Source organism: Saccoglossus kowalevskii, chromosome 20, assembly GCF_978046115.1.
Source record: "Saccoglossus kowalevskii chromosome 20, keSacKowa6.1, whole genome shotgun sequence".
Classification (NCBI taxonomy): domain Eukaryota; kingdom Metazoa; phylum Hemichordata; class Enteropneusta; family Harrimaniidae; genus Saccoglossus; species Saccoglossus kowalevskii.
In genome coordinates, this window is record NC_140660.1 from 27,926,695 (window position 1) to 27,950,797 (window position 24,103).

The 24,103-nt window shown below is 32.2% G+C and overlaps 1 protein-coding gene across 1 annotated transcript in view; it reads right to left on the bottom strand.

Moving 5' to 3' along the window:
- LOC100370511 (ras-related protein Rab-27A-like) overlaps positions 1-24,103 on the bottom strand; it is a 95,373-nt gene that overhangs the window by 36,897 nt on the left and 34,373 nt on the right. The window contains exon 2 of the mRNA XM_085494629.1: positions 604-737. The gene's annotated coding sequence lies outside the window, so the exon portion shown is untranslated. The remainder of the gene's footprint in view (positions 1-603; positions 738-24,103) is intronic.

The following is a 24,103-nucleotide window of genomic DNA, read 5'->3' on the forward strand; positions in this document are numbered from 1 at the left end:
AAATTTCCTGTACACAAACTATGTATCTGTTGCTATGGAAACCAGTCAAATAATAATATAATAATAATCATAATAATAGTTTTTATTTCGAGAACCAGCTCGTTGAAAATTACTAAAAACACAAAAGCAAAACAGAAATTAGAAATATGGCGCCTTATAAATATCGGAAAAGACGCTTTTCCAGTAGTATAGCTGTCCCTCAACATGTCAGTAGACATGGCTGCCACAATTAAACAATTCTCACTAGAAGTAAATTTTGTGTAAAAGCCAGCCCTGTGGGAACACCATTAAGTTTCAGAAATACTCAAGTTATGACTGACATAAAATATAACGCGAAAAGCATTGTTATAAGCAACCCGCACAGCATTCAGATTCAAATATGACACATATTGATTAAAACCTCACACATTTGTAAAAAGACTCATACATGACCTTAAAGGTCACACATCCTGGTATTTTGGTATTTTCACCATTTTTTTTTTTTTTAAAGCCTCAACAACAACAACAACATACATTTTGGTAATGGGGGGTATAATTGAGAAATTCTCATATATAGAGAATTTGTACTATTTGTAGCGTCTGTTTACAGCATAATTCACTCACCTTTCGACTGGTGCCAAATGCCGTTATCTTTGACAACCTGACACGCGTTTGTCTGGCCGTCACTAGCCTCAAATAACTAGATTCCCCAGGTGGTTACAAATAATTTCAGTTAGTCATCTTTTCAAATACAGCACCTGAAATAACAAGAGAATATATTAATATTGATGTAAACGTAATGTGACTTTAAAGATGTGATAACGCAGTGTAACACATGGATTAATTATTAGCAGGGGTTTATTTGTTCTTAGCCCAATGAAAACAAATTTGTGTTTCCGGTAACAGGCAATATCAAGTAAGTAGTAGGGTTGTTATTTTATTTTTCATTTTTTGGTTTATCCCAATGAACTTTCTTTTAACAATCTGTTCCATCATAATTATGCATTTGATAGAGACACAAAATTAAGACTGAATACCTAACTGCAACATAGTCATAATTGTGTATCTTTGGTTGTGTTCTGGTCAAAATTAATCATGCGTAATTTGTATAAAAATGAAATAAAATTGAACATACATGTATATCTGTTTACACAACAGTATATAAAACAATTTGATAAAAACTAAATAATTCAGACATACCCCTAGGTTTTCCATGCCACTATTAACAAGTTGCCAAAGTCATATTATGTCATTATTTTTGTTTATTTCTTCAAAAATTTTAATCAATTCAAAAAGAAATACTGTAAAATCTGTATTAGAAATCGCAGCTTCTATTAAAATTGTACAACACAACAGAAGGGATGCGACTTCTATTACGGTAGAGCATCTGCACATATGTTATCTACTATATAATAATGAAATAATCCCTCCATAGAACATAAGAACCATCAAGATTTTATGACAACATAGCCAGTACAGTCCTTAACTTAGTCTTATAAACCACAAGACTTTTTCGCCCAAATTTTTCTGCACTATTTTTTTTTATATTATTAAATATTTCTGGAAATGAACCCAAATTTTGGAGATAACAGACAAAGTTTGAGTTTCTAACTCAAAAAATTTGTCCATTTTCGACATAATCTTCTGAAGGAAATTGCAAATAAACAGGACTATTTTGTGAATTTGTGATGAAAAGAGGAACTAGTAGTGAAATGGTTAATTCATAGACCAAAGTTATCTTTTGTTACCATTCAGAAATTTTAAACCCAAACAATTCAATTAAAATATTTCAAAAAATTTCATAAAAACAATACAAGCTGATAGCCAGCTTGGAAGTTTTTCAATTTGCCTTTTAACCACCAGTTCCACCTTTCATCACAAATTCACAAAATAGTTCAGTTTAGTCTGCTTCAGAAGAATGGGACAAAAATAGCCAATTTTTTTTAGTATATTTTTAGTATAGTTTATTTCCAAAAATATTGAAGAATGTAAGAAAAAAGTGCAGACAAATTTGACGAGAAAGTCTGGTGGTGAAAAGGTCAAAGTATGCTGGTGATGGTAATAAATAGTCAGTGAGAGTAAAATTGTTATCTTGTTGACATATGTTAATATCATTGGTAGCTGAAAGGCATATCTGGGGTTAACTAGCATCATAAAGCAGTAATTGACAAGCTGTATGTGATCATATGCTACCTCCGTAGGCGATCAAAATCACAGCTATAAACTTCTAAGCTGGCTATCAGTTATAGCTGGCTATACCATTTCAGACAAATTTATAATTTTTAAAACATGTATTATTGTCATTAATAAATTCAACATACTAGTATTGGTTATTTTATTTGACTTGTTAATAATATGAGACTTACGTATAGACAGATTACTCAATTTAGATATGTGTTAGTGTTGAGACGACACTGAGCTATATAATACGGTACAGTCTGGGCATAACTTAACTCTCAAAAAATGTTGCTGATATATCGTTATTTATAATAATTATATGCACTAATATTAAATAAATCTGTAGAAGTGTATCTGAGAAAAATGTAAAAATTGGTTGCCAGTCAGTGAAATTTGTTTGAATCACAAAAAAAAAATGGCGTGCACCTGTAACACACTACATTGTAGGTATGATCATCATACCAACTTTGATCCAAATCGTTCTGGTCATGTCCGAGAAAAAGCTGCTGACACGTTCAAGAATCAAAAATAACAAATTTTATGCCCAAAATGACCAGTCAGCCATTTTTATTTCTTTTTCAAATAAAAAAAACATCTCTTAAATATGATGTATTGTCCTTGCGTAAAGTTTGAAAGAAGAACTGTCAAAAACCGTCTGAGATACAACTCTGAACAGCCAGACTTCAAAATAATAGTCTCTGTTTTCTATACACTAGTGAAAGTACAAAATGTTTAAATTTTGGAGAGGCTGATTTTGAAACAGGAATTTTCTGAATGTTTGCTCAATGACTTTTTGTTATTACTGTTTTAAATTCTGATAAAAAAAATTAGTTTTTTTGAATACTGAACCACAATTGTATGCATTTTTCCCATTCATTTAAAATTGCCACCTACATGAACATGTTAGTAGGATTTGTTGATACAGGGTTACTGTAAACATAGTGTTTCCATGCAAACCTGATTTTGATTTGCTTTATGGCATTTATTTGATACTGGTAGTACTTATCACTCAGATTTGCAGTGCTTTTAAAATATTCACATTATTTACTAGCTGCATCCATCCTCAAGTCAGAATTCTATTCATTCATTCATTCATTCATTCATTCATTCATTCATTCATTCATTCATTCATTCATTCATTCATTCATTTGTGACAATATATCATGTCAAAATATCTGCACAGTATAGTCTAGGAGTAACTTCTAAGTTTTCTGTCATCTGGTTTAATTGTCTTTTCATAAAAAGAGAGTATCAATGTCATCAATAATTTCAACTTATTTACCTATATGTTATTGTAAAGTACTTAAAGGGTCAGGTATACTATAAATGCGCTCCTAAACAATAGGAATTATTTCCTTGCTTGTCACGCTGTAGTAAACAGCTCCAGCCAAGCTCCGGTAAAAACGCATTTTCTCGAACTTACAGGTCGATTATGTCGTGCCAAAGTGGATGCATGTGACTATGAATATCACAGCAGTGATTGTATGTAGTATTTATGACAATAAATAGTGTACGAGCTGAGATTTTGGCAGATAAAAGTCAAAAACACAAACCGGGGAAAGGGACGCGCTACTATTCTTGAATAATTAACTACTGTCAATCAAAGTCACAGGATGTTGGGCCGCAGAAATAGGATGCGTCATAGGCTATGCAAGTGATTAACAACACTCCTTAGCATAGCCACACCTCCAATTCACACTTGCCTGGGGCAAGTGAATTGCGCCTTTAATTTCAACTTATTCCTCATACTAGTATTTGCCTATGTTACTATTTAGTACATTATTTACCCTTGGAATTTATTTTTGCTGATTGGATGGATCAGAAAAAACAAAATACAAAGAAAACTAATTTACTTCTTCATATATTTCAGTGAAAATAAAATTCCATACAAAAAAGCAGAAAATTCATTTTAGTCCTCAGTAAGGTTGGTTGGTTTACTATAATCAGCTTTTAAGAACAACTGTTAAATAATATAAACGACAATATAGCACAGGCTTTCACAGACCACAATGAAAACACTTCATTGTTAAAATCCCACCGAAACAATGTTAATAATTCAGAGCACTAGATATAAAGATGATACATATTATTATTTACCATATGTCATCAAACCCTAAAGATAGTAAGGTAAAATTCCCTAATAAACATTTTCATTCTATTTTGTAAATCAATTTCTTTCAAACTGAGTATGGTATGCCCATATATTTCATTTTCTTTATTTTTGTCACATAAAATGTTATGCAAGTAAAGGAAAATGACCTGATGTTGCATTCTACATTGACAGTTGGTCTCACTGGGCCACTACGCGCCTGAAGTCATGTTTAATTTACATACCAAGCATGCATAATTCAATACAGCTACATGTACGATTCAAATGTAACTTCATATATAGCTTGCGTAATCTTTTCATCACAAATTCACAAAATAGTTCTGTTTATAGTCTGCATTTTCCTTTAGAAGATTTGGACCAAAATAAACAAATTTTTTTGAGTAAAAGGGGAAAATAGACACAAATATTGTCTGTTGTCTCCAAAATTTTGGTTCATTTCCAAATATATTGAAGAATAAAAGAAAAAAGTGCAGAAAAATTTGGGCGGGAAAGTTCTGGTGGTGGCTTGCTTTCAAACCTATCTCATATTTAAAATGTATAGAGTATTCTGCCTAAATATTTGTCATATTAGTAAATATTGGTAAATACTACATAGAATAAATTAAAATTATTGATGAAAATGATACTGACTTTAAAATTTTTCTATGAGAAAATTTTTTTTTGAAAAGGCAAAGCCAGCTTAGAAATTAAGTTATGCTCAGATTTGACAGTACTGTAGCTTTGCTTGCTTTCAAAACCATCAGATATTAAAATAGAGTAATCAGCCTAAATATATCTAATCTTAGTAACTTACGTAAATGCTACTACGAATATGTTAAAATTATTGATTATAATGATACTCACTTTATTGTAACTTTTTATGACAAAGGCAAACCCGGTTGATATCCCGCTTGAGAGCTAAGTTGTGCCCAGTCTATATTGTATCATATGACACCTAAGAGGAGCAAACATACTTCATTCTAGGCTATTTTATGATGTGATATAATTTGATCTCTGCTCTGACTTTAAACAAGTTAATAGCCGGTCTCTAAATAGAGTTATTGTTTATCTAGCTAACCCACTTAGCAACAGTTGAACCAATTGACTAACTCACTAAATAGAGTTATTGTCTATCTAGCTAACCCACTTAGCAACAGTTGAACCAATTGACTAACTCACTAAATAGAGTTATTGTCTATCTAGCTAACCCACTTAGCAACAGTTGAACCAATTGACTAACTCACTAAATAGAGTTATTGTCTATCTAGCTAACCCACTTAGCAACAGTTGAACCACTTGACTAACTCACTAAATAGAGTTATTGTCTATCTAGCTAACCCACTTAGCAACAGTTGAACCAATTGACTAACTCACTAAATAGAGTTATTGTCTATCTAGCTAACCCACTTAGCAACAGTTGAACCACTTGACTAACTCACTAAATAGAGTTATTGTCTATCTAGCTAACCCACTTAGCAACAGTTGAACCAATTGACTAACTCACTAAATAGAGTTATTGTCTATCTAGCTAACCCACTTAGCAACAGTTGAACCACTTGACTAACTCACTAAATAGAGTTATTGTCTATCTAGCTAACCCACTTAGCAACAGTTGAACCACTTGACTAACTCACTAAATAGAGTTATTGTCTATCTAGCTAACCCACTTAGCAACAGTTGAACCAATTGACTAACTCACTAAATAGAGTTATTGTCTATCTAGCTAACCCACTTAGCAACAGTTGAACCACTTGACTAACTCACTAAATAGAGTTATTGTCTATCTAGCTAACCCACTTAGCAACAGTTGAGCCAATTGACTAACTCACTAAATAGAGTTATTGTCTATCTAGCTAACCCACTTAGCAACAGTTGAGCCAATTGACTAACTCACTAAATAGAGTTATTGTCTATCTAGCTAACCCACTTAGCAACAGTTGAACCAATTGACTAACTCACTAAATAGAGTTATTGTCTATCTAGCTAACCCACTTAGCAACAGTTGAACCAATTGACTAACTCACTAAATAGAGTTATTGTCTATCTAGCTAACCCACTTAGCAACAGTTGAGCCACTTGACTAACTCACTAAATAGAGTTATTGTCTATCTAGCTAACCCACTTAGCAACAGTTGAGCCAATTGACTAACTCACTAAATAGAGTTATTGTCTATCTAGCTAACCCACTTAGCAACAGTTGAGCCAATTGACTAACTCACTAAATAGTTATTGTCTATCTAGCTAACCCACTTAGCAACAGTTGAACCAATTGACTAACTCACTAAATAGTTATTGTCTATCTAGCTAACCCACTTAGCAACAGTTGAACCAATTGACTAACTCACTAAATAGAGTTATTGTCTATCTAGCTAACCCACTTAGCAACAGTTGAACCAATTGACTAACTCACTAAATAGAGTTATTGTCTATCTAGCTAACCCACTTAGCAACAGTTGAACCACTTGACTAACTCACTAAATAGAGTTATTGTCTATCTAGCTAACCCACTTAGCAACAGTTGAGCCAATTGACTAACTCACTAAATAGAGTTATTGTCTATCTAGCTAACCCACTTAGCAACAGTTGAGCCAATTGACTAACTCACTAAATAGTTATTGTCTATCTAGCTAACCCACTTAGCAACAGTTGAACCAATTGACTAACTCACTAAATAGAGTTATTGTCTATCTAGCTAACCCACTTAGCAACAATTGAACCACTTGACTAACTCACTAAATAGAGTTATTGTCTATCTAGCTAACCCACTTAGCAACAGTTGAACCAATTGACTAACTCACTAAATAGAGTTATTGTCTATCTAGCTAACCCACTTAGCAACAGTTGAACCAATTGACTAACTCACTAAATAGAGTTATTGTCTATCTAGCTAACCCACTTAGCAACAGTTGAACCAATTGACTAACTCACTAAATAGAGTTATTGTCTATCTAGCTAACCCACTTAGCAACAGTTGAACCAATTGACTAACTCACTAAATAGAGTTATTGTCTATCTAGCTAACCCACTTAGCAACAGTTGAACCAATTGACTAACTCACTAAATAGAGTTATTGTCTATCTAGCTAACCCACTTAGCAACAGTTGAACCAATTGACTAACTCACTAAATAGAGTTATTGTCTATCTAGCTAACCCACTTAGCAACAGTTGAACCACTTGACTAACTCACTAAATAGAGTTATTGTCTATCTAGCTAACCCACTTAGCAACAGTTGAACCAATTGACTAACTCACTAAATAGAGTTATTGTCTATCTAGCTAACCCACTTAGCAACAGTTGAACCAATTGACTAACTCACTAAATAGAGTTATTGTCTATCTAGCTAACCCACTTAGCAACAGTTGAACCAATTGACTAACTCACTAAATAGAGTTATTGTCTATCTAGCTAACCCACTTAGCAACAGTTGAACCAATTGACTAACTCACTAAATAGAGTTATTGTCTATCTAGCTAACCCACTTAGCAACAGTTGAACCAATTGACTAACTCACTAAATAGAGTTATTGTCTATCTAGCTAACCCACTTAGCAACAGTTGAACCAATTGACTAACTCACTAAATAGAGTTATTGTCTATCTAGCTAACCCACTTAGCAACAGTTGAACCAATTGACTAACTCACTAAATAGAGTTATTGTCTATCTAGCTAACCCACTTAGCAACAGTTGAACCAATTGACTAACTCACTAAATAGAGTTATTGTCTATCTAGCTAACCCACTTAGCGACAGTTGAACCAATTGACTAACTCACTAAATAGAGTTATTGTCTATCTAGCTAACCCACTTAGCAACAGTTGAACCAATTGACTAACTCACTAAATAGAGTTATTGTCTATCTAGCTAACCCACTTAGCAACAGTTGAACCAATTGACTAACTCACTAAATAGAGTTATTGTCTATCTAGCTAACCCACTTAGCAACAGTTGAACCAATTGACTAACTCACTAAATAGTTATTGTCTATCTAGCTAACCCACTTAGCAACAGTTGAACCAATTGACTAACTCACTAAATAGAGTTATTGTCTATCTAGCTAACCCACTTAGCAACAGTTGAACCAATTGACTAACTCACTAAATAGAGTTATTGTCTATCTAGCTAACCCACTTAGCAACAGTTGAACCAATTGACTAACTCACTAAATAGAGTTATTGTCTATCTAGCTAACCCACTTAGCAACAGTTGAACCAATTGACTAACTCACTAAATAGAGTTATTGTCTATCTAGCTAACCCACTTAGCAACAGTTGAACCAATTGACTAACTCACTAAATAGAGTTATTGTCTATCTAGCTAACCCACTTAGCAACAGTTGAACCACTTGACTAACTCACTAAATAGAGTTATTGTCTATCTAGCTAACCCACTTAGCAACAGTTGAACCAATTGACTAACTCACTAAATAGAGTTATTGTCTATCTAGCTAACCCACTTAGCAACAGTTGAACCACTTGACTAACTCCATGTATGTACATGTGTACCCTTACTACATACCTTGAAGTCATATCTGAGCTTGGAAAATGAAGAGTACTGTAGAACACATTGAAATAGCTGCATGCAATTTTAGCGGGTTTGACTATTGGCATGAATTAACAGAATCTTAATTTAGCTAAAGTGTTGACTATCTCTCTGTGAAAATATACTTTCTTTTAAATTAGCGACATCTTGAATTAGCAAAATTACAGATTAGCTAAATTAGCTAAAATAACATGCTAGCTAATAAGACATGTTTTACAGTAATTGCGAGTACCTCGATATATACTTTGTTAATGATTAACGCCATAAGTTACAGCGTGTCGTAATTTTGAGGTATTTTACGGGGTATTTTTCATCCTACCATATTAGGAAATGCAAATTCCAAATATGGAATGATTACGTGAGTAAGCGTCCTCTAATAATAAAAACAAACATGGCTGCCACCAGGGTTTGACCCGACTCTATACAAAGAAGTTTGCTGATTCTTTTCTAAACTTTTTGTATTTCAGCATTCCCATGATGTATCCTTTGGAAGAAAAGATGTATAATAATAACTTATAGGTTATTATGAAGATATCGCAAAGTATGCACTCAGACATTATGCAGTTGCATCAACCTCCGCCTTCGTGCATACTTTTCGGTATCCTCACAATAACCTCATAGTCATTGTCAACCATTGGCCAAGAGTGAGACTTTTACAAAAAAATGAATTTTATGAAGAGAGTCAATCACAAATTATCTGAACTGATACAGGGATTAGTAGAACACAAACACAATTCAAACTAATGTGAATTGAAGCACATATGTATGCACATATCTTAATTCATATTCCCAGTTATTGTACTGCATGTCCTTTTTAGTGGAGAGTCACAGCCAACTAGTAGCCAGCATAGAAGTTAAATTACACTTTAAGCTGTACTGTACCAGCATGGAGGCAATATGTGACAGAAAAGAAAACACTCAGACCTGCCCATACATATGTATATAGTGCACATACCTGTAAGCCATGTCTGAGCATGGAAAGCATGTGCTCTAGTTAATAACATACATGTATGTAACAAAAGCTGCATACATTTGAACTATAATATGACTGTGTCCATAAGCCATGCTGAATGAACAATGACAGACATAGGAGCATGTACTTTAGTCAATAAATCGAAACATAGGTAACTTACTATTCAAATATAATAACTATTGTAGTCCTGTCCATGTAACAAATACTGCATACATTTGAACTATAATATGACTGTGTATCCATAAGCCATGCTGAATGAACAATGACAGACATAGGAGCATGTACTTTAGTCAATAAATCGAAACATAGGTAACTTACTATTCAAATATAATAACTATTGTAGTCCTGTCCATGTAACAAATACTGCATACATTTGAACTCTACACTGTGAAATACTGACTATAATATGACTGTATCCATAAGCCATGCTGAATGAACAATGACAGACATAGGAGCATGTACTTTAGTCAATAAATCGAAACATAGGTAACTTACTATTCAAATATAATAACTATTGTAGTCCTGTCCATGTAACAAATACTGCATACATTTGAACTATAATATGACTGTGTATCCATAAGCCATGCTGAATGAACAATGACAGACATAGGAGCATGTACTTTAGTCAATAAATCGAAACATAGGTAACTTACTATTCAAATATAATAACTATTGTAGTCCTGTCCATGTAACAAATACTGCATACATTTGAACTATAATATGACTGTATATCCATAAGCCATGCTGAATGAACAATGACAGACATAGGAGCATGTACTTTAGTCAATAAATCGAAACATAGGTAACTTACTATTCAAATATAATAACTATTGTAGTCCTGTCCATGTAACAAATACTGCATACATTACTATAATATGACTGTGTATCCATAAGCCATGCTGAATGAACAATGACAGACATAGGAGCATGTACTTTAGTCAATAAATCGAAACATAGGTAACTTACTATTCAAATATAATAACTATTGTAGTCCTGTCCATGTAACAAATACTGCATACATTACTATAATATGACTGTGTATCCATAAGCCATGCTGAATGAACAATGACAGACATAGGAGCATGTACTTTAGTCAATAAATCGAAACATAGGTAACTTACTATTCAAATATAATAACTATTGTAGTCCTGTCCATGTAACAAATACTGCATACATTACTATAATATGACTGTATATCCATAAGCCATGCTGAATGAACAATGACAGACATAGGAGCATGTACTTTAGTCAATAAATCGAAACATAGGTAACTTACTATTCAAATATAATAACTATTGTAGTCCTGTCCATGTAACAAATACTGCATACATTTGAACTATAATATGACTGTGTATCCATAAGCCATGCTGAATGAACAATGACAGACATAGGAGCATGTACTTTAGTCAATAAATCGAAACATAGGTAACTTACTATTCAAATATAATAACTATTGTAGTCCTGTCCATGTAACAAATACTGCATACATTACTATAATATGACTGTATATCCATAAGCCATGCTGAATGAACAATGACAGACATAGGAGCATGTACTTTAGTCAATAAATCGAAACATAGGTAACTTACTATTCAAATATAATAACTATTGTAGTCCTGTCCATGTAACAAATACTGCATACATTTGAACTATAATATGACTGTGTATCCATAAGCCATGCTGAATGAACAATGACAGACATAGGAGCATGTACTTTAGTCAATAAATCGAAACATAGGTAACTTACTATTCAAATATAATAACTATTGTAGTCCTGTCCATGTAACAAATACTGCATACATTTGAACTATAATATGACTGTATATCCATAAGCCATGCTGAATGAACAATGACAGACATAGGAGCATGTACTTTAGTCAATAAATCGAAACATAGGTAACTTACTATTCAAATATAATAACTATTGTAGTCCTGTCCATGTAACAAATACTGCATACATTTGAACTATAATATGACTGTATATCCATAAGCCATGCTGAATGAACAATGACAGACATAGGAGCATGTACTTTAGTCAATAAATCGAAACATAGGTAACTTACTATTCAAATATAATAACTATTGTAGTCCTGTCCATGTAACAAATACTGCATACATTTGAACTATAATATGACTGTATATCCATAAGCCATGCTGAATGAACAATGACAGACATAGGAGCATGTACTTTAGTCAATAAATCGAAACATAGGTAACTTACTATTCAAATATAATAACTATTGTAGTCCTGTCCATGTAACAAATACTGCATACATTTGAACTATAATATGACTGTATATCCATAAGCCATGCTGAATGAACAATGACAGACATAGGAGCATGTACTTTAGTCAATAAATCGAAACATAGGTAACTTACTATTCAAATATAATAACTATTGTAGTCCTGTCCATGTAACAAATACTGCATACATTTGAACTATAATATGACTGTATATCCATAAGCCATGCTGAATGAACAATGACAGACATAGGAGCATGTACTTTAGTCAATAAATCGAAACATAGGTAACTTACTATTCAAATATAATAACTATTGTAGTCCTGTCCATGTAACAAATACTGCATACATTACTATAATATGACTGTATATCCATAAGCCATGCTGAATGAACAATGACAGACATAGGAGCATGTACTTTAGTCAATAAATCGAAACATAGGTAACTTACTATTCAAATATAATAACTATTGTAGTCCTGTCCATGTAACAAATACTGCATACATTTGAACTATAATATGACTGTGTATCCATAAGCCATGCTGAATGAACAATGACAGACATAGGAGCATGTACTTTAGTCAATAAATCGAAACATAGGTAACTTACTATTCAAATATAATAACTATTGTAGTCCTGTCCATGTAACAAATACTGCATACATTTGAACTATAATATGACTGTATATCCATAAGCCATGCTGAATGAACAATGACAGACATAGGAGCATGTACTTTAGTCAATAAATCGAAACATAGGTAACTTACTATTCAAATATAATAACTATTGTAGTCCTGTCCATGTAACAAATACTGCATACATTTGAACTATAATATGACTGTATATCCATAAGCCATGCTGAATGAACAATGACAGACATAGGAGCATGTACTTTAGTCAATAAATCGAAACATAGGTAACTTACTATTCAAATATAATAACTATTGTAGTCCTGTCCATGTAACAAATACTGCATACATTTGAACTATAATATGACTGTATATCCATAAGCCATGCTGAATGAACAATGACAGACATAGGAGCATGTACTTTAGTCAATAAATCGAAACATAGGTAACTTACTATTCAAATATAATAACTATTGTAGTCCTGTCCATGTAACAAATACTGCATACATTTGAACTATAATATGACTGTATATCCATAAGCCATGCTGAATGAACAATGACAGACATAGGAGCATGTACTTTAGTCAATAAATCGAAACATAGGTAACTTACTATTCAAATATAATAACTATTGTAGTCCTGTCCATGTAACAAATACTGCATACATTTGAACTATAATATGACTGTATATCCATAAGCCATGCTGAATGAACAATGACAGACATAGGAGCATGTACTTTAGTCAATAAATCGAAACATAGGTAACTTACTATTCAAATATAATAACTATTGTAGTCCTGTCCATGTAACAAATACTGCATACATTTGAACTCTACACTGTGAAATACTGACAATAATATGACTGTATCCATAAGCCATGCTGAATGAACAATGACAGACATAGGAGCATGTACTTTAGTCAATAAATCGAAACATAGGTAACTTACTATTCAAATATAATAACTATTGTAGTCCTATCCATGTAACAAATACTGCATACATTACTATAATATGACTGTGTATCCATAAGCCATGCTGAATGAACAATGACAGACATAGGAGCATGTACTTTAGTCAATAAATCGAAACATAGGTAACTTACTATTCAAATATAATAACTATTGTAGTCCTGTCCATGTAACAAATACTGCATACATTTGAACTATAATATGACTGTATATCCATAAGCCATGCTGAATGAACAATGACAGACATAGGAGCATGTACTTTAGTCAATAAATCATAACATAGGTAACTTACTATTCAAATATAATAACTATTGTAGTCCTGTCCATGTAACAAATACTGCATACATTTGAACTATAATATGACTGTATATCCATAAGCCATGCTGAATGAACAATGACAGACATAGGAGCATGTACTTTAGTCAATAAATCATAACATAGGTAACTTACTATTCAAATATAATAACTATTGTAGTCCTGTCCATGTAACAAATACTGCATACATTACTATAATATGACTGTATCCATAAGCCATGCTGAATGAACAATGACAGACATAGGAGCATGTACTTTAGTCAATAAATCATAACATAGGTAACTTACTATTCAAATATAATAACTATTGTAGTCCTGTCCATGTAACAAATACTGCATACATTACTATAATATGACTGTATATCCATAAGCCATGCTGAATGAACAATGACAGACATAGGAGCATGTACTTTAGTCAATAAATCGAAACATAGGTAACTTACTATTCAAATATAATAACTATTGTAGTCCTGTCCATGTAACAAATACTGCATACATTTGAACTATAATATGACTGTATATCCATAAGCCATGCTGAATGAACAATGACAGACATAGGAGCATGTACTTTAGTCAATAAATCGAAACATAGGTAACTTACTATTCAAATATAATAACTATTGTAGTCCTGTCCATGTAACAAATACTGCATACATTTGAACTATAATATGACTGTATATCCATAAGCCATGCTGAATGAACAATGACAGACATAGGAGCATGTACTTTAGTCAATAAATCGAAACATAGGTAACTTACTATTCAAATATAATAACTATTGTAGTCCTGTCCATGTAACAAATACTGCATACATTTGAACTATAATATGACTGTATATCCATAAGCCATGCTGAATGAACAATGACAGACATAGGAGCATGTACTTTAGTCAATAAATCGAAACATAGGTAACTTACTATTCAAATATAATAACTATTGTAGTCCTGTCCATGTAACAAATACTGCATACATTTGAACTATAATATGACTGTATATCCATAAGCCATGCTGAATGAACAATGACAGACATAGGAGCATGTACTTTAGTCAATAAATCGAAACATAGGTAACTTACTATTCAAATATAATAACTATTGTAGTCCTGTCCATGTAACAAATACTGCATACATTTGAACTCTACACTGTGAAATACTGACAATAATATGACTGTATCCATAAGCCATGCTGAATGAACAATGACAGACATAGGAGCATGTACTTTAGTCAATAAATCGAAACATAGGTAACTTACTATTCAAATATAATAACTATTGTAGTCCTATCCATGTAACAAATACTGCATACATTACTATAATATGACTGTGTATCCATAAGCCATGCTGAATGAACAATGACAGACATAGGAGCATGTACTTTAGTCAATAAATCGAAACATAGGTAACTTACTATTCAAATATAATAACTATTGTAGTCCTGTCCATGTAACAAATACTGCATACATTTGAACTATAATATGACTGTATATCCATAAGCCATGCTGAATGAACAATGACAGACATAGGAGCATGTACTTTAGTCAATAAATCATAACATAGGTAACTTACTATTCAAATATAATAACTATTGTAGTCCTGTCCATGTAACAAATACTGCATACATTTGAACTATAATATGACTGTATATCCATAAGCCATGCTGAATGAACAATGACAGACATAGGAGCATGTACTTTAGTCAATAAATCATAACATAGGTAACTTACTATTCAAATATAATAACTATTGTAGTCCTGTCCATGTAACAAATACTGCATACATTACTATAATATGACTGTATCCATAAGCCATGCTGAATGAACAATGACAGACATAGGAGCATGTACTTTAGTCAATAAATCATAACATAGGTAACTTACTATTCAAATATAATAACTATTGTAGTCCTGTCCATGTAACAAATACTGCATACATTTGAACTATAATATGACTGTATATCCATAAGCCATGCTGAATGAACAATGACAGACATAGGAGCATGTACTTTAGTCAATAAATCGAAACATAGGTAACTTACTATTCAAATATAATAACTATTGTAGTCCTGTCCATGTAACAAATACTGCATACATTACTATAATATGACTGTATCCATAAGCCATGCTGAATGAACAATGACAGACATAGGAGCATGTACTTTAGTCAATAAATCATAACATAGGTAACTTACTATTCAAATATAATAACTATTGTAGTCCTGTCCATGTAACAAATACTGCATACATTTGAACTATAATATGACTGTATATCCATAAGCCATGCTGAATGAACAATGACAGACATAGGAGCATGTACTTTAGTCAATAAATCGAAACATAGGTAACTTACTATTCAAATATAATAACTATTGTAGTCCTGTCCATGTAACAAATACTGCATACATTTGAACTCTACACTGTGAAATACTGACAATAATATGCCTGTGTATCCATAAGCCATGCTGAATGAACAATGACAGACATAGGAGCATGTACTTTAGTCAATAAATCGAAACATAGGTAACTTACTATTCAAATATAATAACTATTGTAGTCCTGTCCATGTAACAAATACTGCATACATTTGAACTATAATATGACTGTATATCCATAAGCCATGCTGAATGAACAATGACAGACATAGGAGCATGTACTTTAGTCAATAAATCATAACATAGGTAACTTACTATTCAAATATAATAACTATTGTAGTCCTGTCCATGTAACAAATACTGCATACATTTGAACTATAATATGACTGTATATCCATAAGCCATGCTGAATGAACAATGACAGACATAGGAGCATGTACTTTAGTCAATAAATCATAACATAGGTAACTTACTATTCAAATATAATAACTATTGTAGTCCTGTCCATGTAACAAATACTGCATACATTACTATAATATGACTGTATCCATAAGCCATGCTGAATGAACAATGACAGACATAGGAGCATGTACTTTAGTCAATAAATCATAACATAGGTAACTTACTATTCAAATATAATAACTATTGTAGTCCTGTCCATGTAACAAATACTGCATACATTACTATAATATGACTGTATATCCATAAGCCATGCTGAATGAACAATGACAGACATAGGAGCATGTACTTTAGTCAATAAATCGAAACATAGGTAACTTACTATTCAAATATAATAACTATTGTAGTCCTGTCCATGTAACAAATACTGCATACATTTGAACTATAATATGACTGTATATCCATAAGCCATGCTGAATGAACAATGACAGACATAGGAGCATGTACTTTAGTCAATAAATCGAAACATAGGTAACTTACTATTCAAATATAATAACTATTGTAGTCCTGTCCATGTAACAAATACTGCATACATTTGAACTATAATATGACTGTATATCCATAAGCCATGCTGAATGAACAATGACAGACATAGGAGCATGTACTTTAGTCAATAAATCGAAACATAGGTAACTTACTATTCAAATATAATAACTATTGTAGTCCTGTCCATGTAACAAATACTGCATACATTTGAACTATAATATGACTGTATATCCATAAGCCATGCTGAATGAACAATGACAGACATAGGAGCATGTACTTTAGTCAATAAATCGAAACATAGGTAACTTACTATTCAAATATAATAACTATTGTAGTCCTGTCCATGTAACAAATACTGCATACATTTGAACTATAATATGACTGTATATCCATAAGCCATGCTGAATGAACAATGACAGACATAGGAGCATGTACTTTAGTCAATAAATCGAAACATAGGTAACTTACTATTCAAATATAATAACTATTGTAGTCCTGTCCATGTAACAAATACTGCATACATTTGAACTCTACACTGTGAAATACTGACAATAATATGACTGTATCCATAAGCCATGCTGAATGAACAATGACAGACATAGGAGCATGTACTTTAGTCAATAAATCGAAACATAGGTAACTTACTATTCAAATATAATAACTATTGTAGTCCTATCCATGTAACAAATACTGCATACATTACTATAATATGACTGTGTATCCATAAGCCATGCTGAATGAACAATGACAGACATAGGAGCATGTACTTTAGTCAATAAATCGAAACATAGGTAACTTACTATTCAAATATAATAACTATTGTAGTCCTGTCCATGTAACAAATACTGCATACATTTGAACTATAATATGACTGTATATCCATAAGCCATGCTGAATGAACAATGACAGACATAGGAGCATGTACTTTAGTCAATAAATCATAACATAGGTAACTTACTATTCAAATATAATAACTATTGTAGTCCTGTCCATGTAACAAATACTGCATACATTTGAACTATAATATGACTGTATATCCATAAGCCATGCTGAATGAACAATGACAGACATAGGAGCATGTACTTTAGTCAATAAATCATAACATAGGTAACTTACTATTCAAATATAATAACTATTGTAGTCCTGTCCATGTAACAAATACTGCATACATTACTATAATATGACTGTATCCATAAGCCATGCTGAATGAACAATGACAGACATAGGAGCATGTACTTTAGTCAATAAATCATAACATAGGTAACTTACTATTCAAATATAATAACTATTGTAGTCCTGTCCATGTAACAAATACTGCATACATTTGAACTATAATATGACTGTATATCCATAAGCCATGCTGAATGAACAATGACAGACATAGGAGCATGTACTTTAGTCAATAAATCGAAACATAGGTAACTTACTATTCAAATATAATAACTATTGTAGTCCTGTCCATGTAACAAATACTGCATACATTACTATAATATGACTGTATCCATAAGCCATGCTGAATGAACAATGACAGACATAGGAGCATGTACTTTAGTCAATAAATCATAACATAGGTAACTTACTATTCAAATATAATAACTATTGTAGTCCTGTCCATGTAACAAATACTGCATACATTTGAACTATAATATGACTGTATATCCATAAGCCATGCTGAATGAACAATGACAGACATAGGAGCATGTACTTTAGTCAATAAATCGAAACATAGGTAACTTACTATTCAAATATAATAACTATTGTAGTCCTGTCCATGTAACAAATACTGCATACATTTGAACTCTACACTGTGAAATACTGACAATAATATGCCTGTGTATCCATAAGCCATGCTGAATGAACAATGACAGACATAGGAGCATGTACTTTAGTCAATAAATCGAAACATAGGTAACTTACTATTCAAATATAATAACTATTGTAGTCCTGTCCATGTAACAAATACTGCATACATTTGAACTCTACACTGTGAAATACTGACAATAATATGACTGTATCCATAAGCCATGCTGAATGAACAATGACAGACATAGGAGCATGTACTTTAGTCAATAAATCGAAACATAGGTAACTTACTATTCAAATATAATAACTATTGTAGTCCTGTCCATGTAACAAATACTGCATACATTTGAACTCTACACTGTGAAATACTGACAATAATATGACTGTGTATCCATAAGCCATGCTGAATGAACAATGACGGACAAAAAAGCTATGAAATATACATGTACGTATAGCATAGCTCGAAGCAATGTCTGCACTCGACAGAGAGTACCGTAAAAACTGTATTACTCTAATAGAAGCTGCATCCCTAATGGCAGTCGCACCCATTAAAATTCGTCATTTCTCATATGTATAGAAGCTGCACCCCCTCTGTTGCATTGTACCATTTTCAATACAAGCCATATGGTCTCTAATACTGATTTTACAGTAGTCTTGTTTATACATAATGTAGTAATACTTTAGGGAGGTTATACTATGATCAGTCCTGCTCATATAACAACACTAAACAACATTAGATAATTTAAAGCATACATTGACAGGCTGAGATTAATTATTTAAAATGTTGCTATCAATTAATGGTGAATTTTTTAGGTATGGCTACAAAAATGATGTGTCCTTTGTTCAAAAAACTGATGCAGTGGCACGGATTTAAATAATTTTTTCATATGAAGACTATTCAATGGCACAACAACAAGATTTTTGTTCAATGTTTAACATAAATTTACTAAATAATACTTTGGAATACAAGCCATAAAGGTTGATTTAGAGAGAAAAATCATCTCATTTGAGCATAAGAAAACATACAGTAGTGCTTAATATAAAGTTAATTTTAATTAAAAAAATCACAATTTTATAACAAAATTGATTTTCATATAAGCCCTCCATCAACATTGGTATGGCGCATACACTATAGTATGATCCCATATCTAAGCTTTCAGAAGATATATTGGTTGTCACATGTATAGTGGTATGCTTAGTAACTTTTACAGAATGTCTGAATCACAGATCAATTATCAAATTCTTTTTCCCTGTTGTATTTGATAATTAATTGGTTAAGAAAAACAATGTACATGTATTGCTGCATTTGTATATTAGGAGGTGGAATTCTATCACACTGCAGCGTGACTGTGAGGCTAACTAGATCATTAGATATTGTGATGTGAACACTTAGGTAATAATGTTGACAAATTAGCAGGTCAAGTAATTAGCGTATATGTAAGTATAGAAATACAGTTCAACTAAATCTAGAATGTATTGTATTAACAAATCTATGTACTTACATGTACCATGTACAGGATGGGAGTGGTAACATTATAGTATACTTTACACAGCTGTAGAGCAAAGCCACTGACAAGCTGTGACACAAGGCTTCAGTCAGAATATCATTAAGAATCTGATATCAATGCTGTATGTGACAGTAGCAAATTGTTGCCAGTCTTGGGGTTTTTCACCAGCCATTTGTTTTCTACTGGGACTTCTGAGTTTATACAGATCAAATTCAGTAAAATTGCTTTGAATGTGAATAATAAAAAAATATCTGTATTTTTCTGAGATTATCAAAACAAAAATTATCCGGTAATCTGAAAGCACTTCTCAATAACAAAAATTCTGAAACCGTCCAAGCAATTGCCAAGTTTATCAGCGACTGTTTCAATAAAAGAGAGAATTTCATGAAAAGCAATTTACCAGCTGCCTCAAAATAACACCAAAAAAATATTTATATAATAATATTTTCACAGTATTACTATTTATTTCTTTTTTATTATTATTATTACTTATGTATTTTATTGTTCCTTATATCCTTATTGTATTCTAATCTAGATCCCAGAAGGGATACGATATCAATAAAGGTTGTTATTATATCAATGATTGGAAGAGACTATCAATGATGGAAGGGAGCATCTCAACGAGGGTGGGGCATTAAAGCGATGGGGAGAAACCATATCAACGACGGGGTGGAACCATATCAATATTATTATCTACTAGGTAATTGAAAACTGCCAATGGAATGCACTTATAGAGATTCAAGGCTGAGAAGACAGTTTTTACTGAATTGTGAAAATCATGCCAATTTGTCTCTCAGGTAATCAAAGCGATGTTCTGTGTATGGAATATTGTATAAGAAATTTATATAAACTAAAATTACATTTGTCAATTATATTGGCCATCACAGGGGAATAAATAAAATTGACAGGGTATGTAACAAGTGTGACTCTAATGATGTGGGCGATGAAAAACATTACTTTTTTCATTGTAAAAATAACAGTTTTTCAGAACATGAGAAAAAATTCCTCTTTGCATTATTTATGAAATCACCTGATTATCAAACCTTACCAAATGGAGAATTATTTATCAATGTTTTTTCAAGTGTAGACAAATATGTTTGTAGTATTTTAGCTAATTTTGTATTTCAGATTTTAAAATTATTTTAGATTAGTTGTGTTACTTTATGTTTCTTATATTGGGCTTTACTCAAGCATTGTTTTTGTGTACGTTCCAAATAAAATATCCTATCTTATTCTTGTATTTTTAAATATTAATAATTTGGACCATAGTAATATACCACTATAATTTATGTTTGCAAGTGAAGGTGTCCTTAGGAGGGGCATATACAATTATATTGAAGAGCACTAGAGGTAGGGTTAGGGTTAGTGTTAGGGTGAGTACAAAGCAAGCACAATCCTTCTCAAAGGAGCAATTTCTCATGTTAAATCAAGGATGTGAACAAGATTGAACACCATACAATGTATCAGCCGTTCAGAAAGTGTCTTGCAGTCTTAGCTGTTACATCTATACAATGTTGTTTGTATTAACATTATTATGCAATAAAGAATTGCCAAGAGGCTGGTCATCGTCATCATTTGGTCCAGATTACTATATTGTACATCTCATTGCCCAGTAATATTTTTAAACAAGCAAGGAGAGCATTCATATTTATTGTTGTAAAATAGGTATGTACTTTATTCTTTTGACTTTGTGTTGTGTAGTGTTTATATAGTTAAAAAAAAACTTAATTACATATTGCAAATTTCATAAGTTACGGTTGAGAATAACTTTGGTATCATTTGAATGAATATTTACCTGGATATTAACGAAAAAATCGAAATTAATTATGCAAATCGGATTGTTGATTAAAATTGAACTTAAATATCTATAGTGCATACCTCTTAAGAAAATATTAAATATGCTTATACCAAGTTTTGGTTATTTTTTTTTTTTTTTTAAAGTTAATTTCTCTTTACCTGTCATCAAATAGCAAGTATGTATTTTATTGCTTTTCTTTTTTTTGAGTTTTGTGATGTTTTATATAGTAGAAATAAACAAAATTACATAAAAAAAAAGTGAGAGCATTTATCATTGACTCTCACTCTATATATAAATTCTCTCCATTCACAAACAACTCTCATTTCATTAAAAGACTGACAATGTGAAATCTGTGAAAATTAAAATTCATGGATTCTTAGAAACAACATATTTGGTTAGCATTGGAGAAAAGCAATCATTTAATAGGGGTATCCTCAGAAAATATATAGACCACTTGAGATTTTGAAAAAATAGAAAACTGGGAAACTTTAAGGGTTTATTAGATTTTTTACAATTTCTGAAACAATATATACAACTGTGATAAAAATTTGAGTGAAATCGAAGTCGAAGAACTTTTAAAAAACGCATTTTTAAATATTAAATGTGATTTAAAAAATGCATAAACAAACGGTTTAATTTGAGTAGCCCTATTAGGTTTACTGTAGTATGTGTGGGTGGATTCAGCTGTAGGCATTTGATAATGTACTTTATTAGTGACCTTTAAAAATAGATAAATATTGTAATCATATCCTCCAATAATAGGATCCAGATAATAGCTATATTCACACTTGAAATTTGAAGCAGGACAGGAATTTATGACCTGCATGGAAAGGTTTAGTAACCATGGATACAAAAAAGTGCATAATACGTGATTTTCCGTTTAACTACAAGATCTTGCAAGTTGTGTGAAAGATGCGTGACAAACAAAATCGAATGATTTGATTTTGAACTCGTTTTTTTTATTCCATAGCTTACAACATTATGTACAGCACATTATTAAGCATGGAAATATCCCCAAAAATATTTTCTCGTTTGTTGAATCCCATGTGATGTTTGTCACCACTACGACGCTGTGACCTTTTTTTGTCTTGTTTCTACGTTTGATTTCACGCATAACACTGGATGTTGCAGGCGGAAAATGGTTTATTCTTATCACAAATCATATTTGAAATAACATTTGTGTAAATTTTGTAAAAACAATGTACATGGTGTGTATGGGACTTGTAATGTACTTGTAGTTGCTAATAGCAACCTGTCATCTTTTTTCCCTTCAAGCAGGGGTTTTTCTAGAAAAAAAAACTGCAAGAGGGAGCACTGCTATTCAGCGGCGTCACCAAGTGGAGGAGATAGAGTTCTCCCAATCAAGGTGTGGAGTTTTTGATAATTCTAAGTTAAAATAGAACATTCTATGGCTTCCTTGGAGCCAAAATTACTATCAGAGATCACAGCTGAAGACTGTGGCCACATGTGATCCCTGGTCAATCAGAATTTTATGGTTGCCAGAGGATCTGCTCCCCAGGGTAAGGAGGTGCATGGCCATGGCATGAGGGCGCTGTGCCCTTGTTCCCTTTTTTAAAAAATCTCTGCTTCAAGGGTGTCATTAGACTGGCGCAGTCGGGCGTGATTTCGTGCTAACACCTCCATTTCGCAATTTTTTTTATTTTATTTAAACTACAAAAACAAATTAATCACTCCGACTGCGCCAGTCAAGGATGTCATGAGTAAGATTATAATCACTGATGACTGAGCGTAACCTAACATTTGGCTACC